This window comes from Periplaneta americana, chromosome 3 (genome assembly GCF_040183065.1).
Source record: "Periplaneta americana isolate PAMFEO1 chromosome 3, P.americana_PAMFEO1_priV1, whole genome shotgun sequence".
Classification (NCBI taxonomy): Eukaryota; Metazoa; Arthropoda; class Insecta; order Blattodea; family Blattidae; genus Periplaneta; species Periplaneta americana.
In genome coordinates this window covers 7,039,941-7,046,317 of record NC_091119.1, presented here as the reverse complement: position 1 = coordinate 7,046,317, position 6,377 = coordinate 7,039,941, and the positions used below count along the sequence as shown (strand labels likewise).

At 34.0% G+C, this 6,377-nt stretch overlaps 1 protein-coding gene across 2 annotated transcripts in view; it reads left to right on the top strand.

Annotated features, from left to right (window-relative positions):
- Positions 1-328: 328 nt before the first annotated feature.
- Positions 329-6,377, top strand: part of LOC138695772 (ichor-like) — a 170,766-nt gene continuing 164,717 nt past the window's right edge. The window contains exon 1 of one of the 2 annotated variants that reach the window (XM_069819954.1): positions 329-1,427. The gene's annotated coding sequence lies outside the window, so the exon portion shown is untranslated. Of the gene's footprint in view, positions 1,692-6,377 lie in introns of both variants that reach the window. The other variant, XM_069819955.1, reaches the window with a different exon arrangement.

Sequence of the window (6,377 nt, the reverse complement as noted above, 5' to 3'; positions counted from 1 at the left end):
ACCTTCCCCTCCGTCCCCCACCCATCACCTGGCCGCTACTACCACCAGCTCCCGAGTTCCTTACCACAAGAGCAACCATCCGATCCATCGAGGGCTTTAGGACTCTCCCTACCACTCCCACCACTACCCTCAAAAAAGGATTCTTCTTCTGGCACAGTATCTACCCGGGGTGGCACTGGAGGTGCCTCCACCACTACCGTCGCTTTCTTTTCCCACCTCCTTCTTGCAAGAGATGAAGGCAAGGTGGTGGTACCTCGGGAGGGGGAGGAAAGCTATGCCCGAGAGAGACCAATATTCTTGGTCTCGTGTCGAGGATTTAGTTGTGTGATTGACCCAGTAGCGGGCCACAAGGGGCAGTGCCCGTATCTTTCGAGACGCCACATCGAGCACCGGATACTGTACATGGGGTGCTACATTTCGTTCGATATTTTTTTTGGGGGTTGTAGTGGAGTTAACTGCATCCCCTTCTTACTACAGTGAATTGCCACTTAAATAATTTTGTGTGAACTGTTTGCTTCTGTACGCCGAAGTGAAGTGAATACTTACCGACAACTACTAAAGGCAGTGGATTTATTTTTCTTCGCCTTGGACTTTTATTGCAGTCTCAGCCAGTTGAAGAGACTTTAATGCGACACCAGGAAGAAGTCATCGCACTCAACTGTTTTAAGAACATTGTGACACTTCCTCTTCACGTAAAACTCTATCGCTACTGATTTAAAGTTGTTGTGAACTAAATTCAACATTTGACAGTGACGTATTAGTATACAGATAGTGTTTAAACATCGAAGTGAAGTTTACATCAAGTGGAGTTACCATATACTATAACCGTGTGCTACACATTGCGTATTAACAACTTACAGCTTGGTCTTGCATCGGATGTTGGTGTATACGAGATCTCGGGACCTGTTCATGAGGATTTATGCTTCTGTGTGGTGACTCATGCTAGTAACTTTTAACACTTCAAGCAAGACGGAAGGACTATTTGACACACGGTTCTGCTCAGAGACGTCCTTGATTCGATATTTTTTGTTCGACGTCTCCAAGTGTCTGTTCACTAAAATAGATACTGAATACAGCTCCCTCTGCAACCCTTATTTACAAAAATTTAACAAAAACAGTTGGAGAGAAAGATGTACAGACGGATTTTTGTTTAAGTGTGGTGTGTCTCGTTTTGTGGGATCGACTCTTCAAGGTCAACAACTGACCCGTTATTTACTATATGATAAAGATTCTATTTTTAATAGTATTAAAAAAAGCGAAGTGTTGTCGGACCTCTGCAAGTTTTTAGAACAATGTGCTGCAATCTGTGACGTGATAGTGTGGTGACGTCAGCGGCTGGTGTGATTAAAGGGGTGCCTCAGCTGGATCCAAAATATTTCCATAAATTCAAAAGGATTAAACAGAAGAAAGCGACTGCTTTAAGTACCGTGAGTTATTCCGAGAAATCTAACAAAAAAGAGATAAGAGAAGGCAATTTCTACCTTCACCTTTACCCGAAAAATATTGCCATGGCTGTTGTCAATTTCCTTCTGCAACCAAGTTCAAACCTTGCTCAACACTTTACACTTGTCCATCTGTAAAAGAATTAAACCCCTCCCTAATTTTGAGAACGCGAAAAAGAATAAAAGAGCAAACATCAATTATGGGAGGGACGGACAAAGGCGCTGTCGGTAGACTGCAGTGGAAACCAGGTAAATAATCAGAAACTTATGCGTGTTTTGTATGGGACTTGTTCTGATAGGGAAATGGCGCCGCTCTTTATCAGCTACAAATTAGTGTCAGTAAAGAACACTTCCGCGGTATGCAGCTCTCAGTCCCACGGCAAAAATGAACGGTATTTTCTAAGGTCATAAAACTGAGGCAAATTTTCATGTTTAAAACTAATATTTATGTTAATTGTGCTTTGTTTTGATAAAACTGTGGTTACGCGAGGTTAAAATTACATTTTCGTGATAGCTGAATTTAATTTTGCAGCAAGGAACCATTACATACAATTTTGGAAATTAGAAAATCGCAGCTAAATTTAATCGGATTCTTTCAAGTTACTTTTAATATTAAACTTACTGATAAAACAGTAGAATTCTAAAATATACAATGAAAAGAAAAAAATGAACACAAAATATTATTATTTAGTTTGTACATAGGAACTAATTACGTACTGTATGTGGTTTACTTACATTTTCTAACTTTGAGAGTTGGATCCTTTCTGCAGAACGTCATAAAATTAGTAAAAAAAAAAAAAAGTTGGTTCTGTAACAACTATACAAGTGTTTGCTCTTGGCAAACAAAATTTTATTAAGGGGAGGAAGAGGTGAATATTTCAAAATCCACAAAATTTATCCGATTTGTTTGAAATTGATCATGGATACTAAGTATGTTATTAGTAATAGACATACCAAGTTTCAACTTTCTAAGTACAATAGTTCTGTAAATATTAATGATTTTATAAAACTTTATATCGTTTGACATAAAATGCTCCAGGCACAATATTGTAAGAAATTTTCAATATTTCTTTTTATTTATATGTTCAGAGAAGGTATATAAATAATAAGTATTGGTTTATTATGGGAACAATATAGTAATACAGTTATCTTGGTTTTAATTTCATACTTTTAAGGGCAAAAAATAAAAAACTAACATCGGAATATGAAAATAAAGATAATAAAAATGGAAAAAAATAAATTTTCATTTTTTCTTCAGTTTTGTTCGAAAATTTCACCTCTGCCTCCCCTTAAAGGTTTCAGTATTTCTAGTATTCGACTAGCAAATTCTTTTTGCACAAATACAAGATAAATATGTTTAATTATTGAATAATTCTGATACAAATACAGTTTTAAACTCTGAAACAATACAACAAATGAAGAATCCACTGCAAGAATGATGGATGTCACTTTCTTCTCGAAAATGAACCAAGACTGTTAATGCATAGCTTAAGACATACAGAATGTACATACAGAGTTATATGGCATTAACACTGATAGTCATTGTCCAGTAATGATCGGAAAATCAGTTAAGCTTTGAGCGCTAAGCATTTCAAACTTTCAATTGCTTCTCCTGCAAAATGTATTCCAAATGACATCTATCATTCTTGCAGTAGACTCTTCAAATATTATAAAATATATTATGATGTTTGTATAATTAGGAATGAATAATAGAAACCACAGTCAAATTTTTAGTGGCGGCATCTTGAAGAACTTGCCCATACAAAACATGAAAAAGGGAAGAGAGAAAATAAACTTAAAATGCGTCATCGGACTTCAACTTTTCTGTCAATTCAATTGTTTACTCTTATCCAAGCTCCAAATATTTTGCCTTCAAAAATCATTACGTGGTACTGGGATTTCCAATTCTTATACATAGGAAACAAAACTATTTTTGATGAGTAATACAGTTAATTCGGTTTTCAATATTAAATTTCATCTCCTATATAAATACAACCCTAATTATTCGAAGAAATTTTAACTGTTTACATGAACGTTCTTTCGACTACGATCATGGGGAAAGCCGTCAATATTGTTGTGTTGATTTTTATTTTAAATTAAAAAAATAGAAATGGGTGGGAGATATAAGAAAATTGACGGATGAAAAAGAAAATATCAATATGCAAAAAAACGGTGTCACCCCAAGATCGTAGGAAATACTTAACATCAGAATTTTGTTACCTAATTTAAGTTTACCTTCACACACATCCTTCTGTCTTCTGCTTTCCTGAACTACACCAAAAACTTTTGTACAAACTTAGAAAATTTCTTTTTTTCTATCACTACTCATTATACTTGCTAAATATAACTAACTTCGTAACATTTCTACTGCATGCAATAAGTATAAGTATTACGTAATTGTATATATTGTTGCATAATGTAATGTGATTGATTTATAATTGAATGTATAGGCAATTAGTTGAATTATTTTGCTATTTGTAATTTCACACATTCTTCACTGAGAACGTTATTAATGTCAAAATTGAAATACATCGTTCTTGTTTTGTTTACTAACATCTTGCGTAAGATTTGTTTAGAGGGCATTATCATTTAGAAGGCTTATTTGGAATGAATTCACTTGAATTTAGGTTTTAAGGTCAGTTACATTCTATGCTTGAAACGCAGGAAATAGCATACAGCTGTCATTAAAGTTCGTGAATACACGGATGTGGAAAAATCTAAATAGAGACACTAAAATCATCTTTTATGGTATTGGTCTTACTTGACGGGAAATTTAGAGAAACGAGTTAGAATTACTATATTTTATTCAACAAAATTAAACAAATGAGATACGATAAACTGCTTACGTTAACTTAAGAGTGAAATAATATAGAATCATATAATGCGTTTTTATCACGTAGACATTTGATTCCTGTAGATACAAAACTCCCTTTTTTCACAGTTAAGTTATGCGCACCAATAGAATTCCCAAGGAACTTCCATTGGTTTATAGTATATAGTTTGAGTTCCAAAAACCACTAAATTTCATGCAACAGGCTTGTTAAAAATCACTGTTAGGTTCAAAATTCACTCTTTCTGACCAGTTTCTTTCAAAATCCTTTAATTTTTTTAAGTGGATACAGGGGATTTTGAATCTATGGGATTTTTCTATGAGCTATCAACGTCTTTCTAAGAAATATAGAGAAAGTTAATATTATTACTTAAGACTGTCACAACGTATCGAAACTAGACATTTTATCCATCTTCAAGGAAGGGTAGAAAAATTATAGGTATTCTGGATTCGTTAACTATAGCAGGTACATGAAGAGAAACGCGCTATTTACCTTCCATGCTGTGATGATCTCAGTCATAAATATAATATTCAAGATTGGAATGTCATTGGACTTATGTTTGGTGCGCGAGGAACAATTCCCAAATTTACATTGGAGATCCTCAGAAGATTAAAGGTTCCTGATAAGACTCTTCAGACAATTGCATCAACCATTTTAAAATCTTCACTGAACAATCACCATCTCTATTCATCTTTATAATATTCAATGTATATTATTTATTTTCAATAAATTTTTAGCGTTTTGATAGCCACCACATCTTGTCGCAGAATATTCTTTTTTAAAATTCCATTATGTATTTTTTAACATTAATTTACATTTTCTTTTTTGTTCATTTGAATTGATTAGGGTGCCGATATTTTAAATCCAAGATTTGGACGGCTATCATTTCGATGATATTCTTTCTACATAAGTAAACTCCGAAAAAGCACAATAAACTAGTGCTAAAAAGGCTGAAGGTTACTGGCTTGTTTACAGGTCCAGATTTATTCGCGTATGACCATCTTGGACCAAGATATCGTGGAAAATTTCTCTGCCGAGATTGAACAACGTAATTCTTTACCCTAGTGATAGGATGTTAGGCGAGGATGGTGACTAAGAAATTTGAATACTGATAGGAGCTAGAAAGACCAGTAAATTTAGTCTAAAGTCCTCTCGTTTAGAAACAAGGATGTCTCACCTTTTGAATATCTGTATGGACCTTACTGCTTCATACGTCCCACAAAGTAAACCATGCTAATGAAATAAAAGTCCATTGCTTTCAACCCACAAACTCTGATCCTAATGCAAGCATAGTAGTTACTAAATCCATGATAACATATGAAAACAAGCTCACTAGTTTTATACCAATAAGATCTACTTAAGACTTATGGGATAATAATCTTTGTTCTGTTACGTTTAGTTTTGTTTTCTTATTTTTGCTCTTGCTCGTTTTGCTTTGTTTTCTTTGTTTGGCTTTGTTTCATATTTAATTAAGAGAGGATATAAACAATGAATTTCGTTTGAGTAACATGATGAACATTATACATAGGTTACTTATATCATGGTTGAAGCCCGGATTTCTGCGACCTAACATCTAGAAATGTGAAGACATATAGAGCTACGACCTAAAACTAAGAATTATAACCATAGGCTATTAAGGCCCATTAAAAATAAGATCTATTACTGTATAATGTTTAAAATTTAGCTTCATAAAACATCAATTTCTTGTGTTCTAAGATTTTACTCTGAAAGTATGACATTAGATATCTGTGATACCATAACGTACAGCTAGTTTTTTAATCCTTCTCCTGTAAAATGAACAATTTTCAACAGTCCACAAACCTGTGGGATCCGTACAAATTATTGTACATTACATTTAATCCACAAAGTTTTCTACAAAGGCAATTCCGGAAACAGACGATTTTCCATAATTTCCTTAAAATCGGACGCATTATTTTAACATTTGTTTTCGTACCAAGTGAAGAGTAGAGGAAAGAAACCTTATAAGTCACGTTTTACTATTTTTAGACGAGAGCAAATTAAAAGTTTCAAAATACATTACAGTCTATTGTCTTTGGGTTATCTTTCTTCAAAATTCTTTGGACTAATTAAGTTGTTATTATGT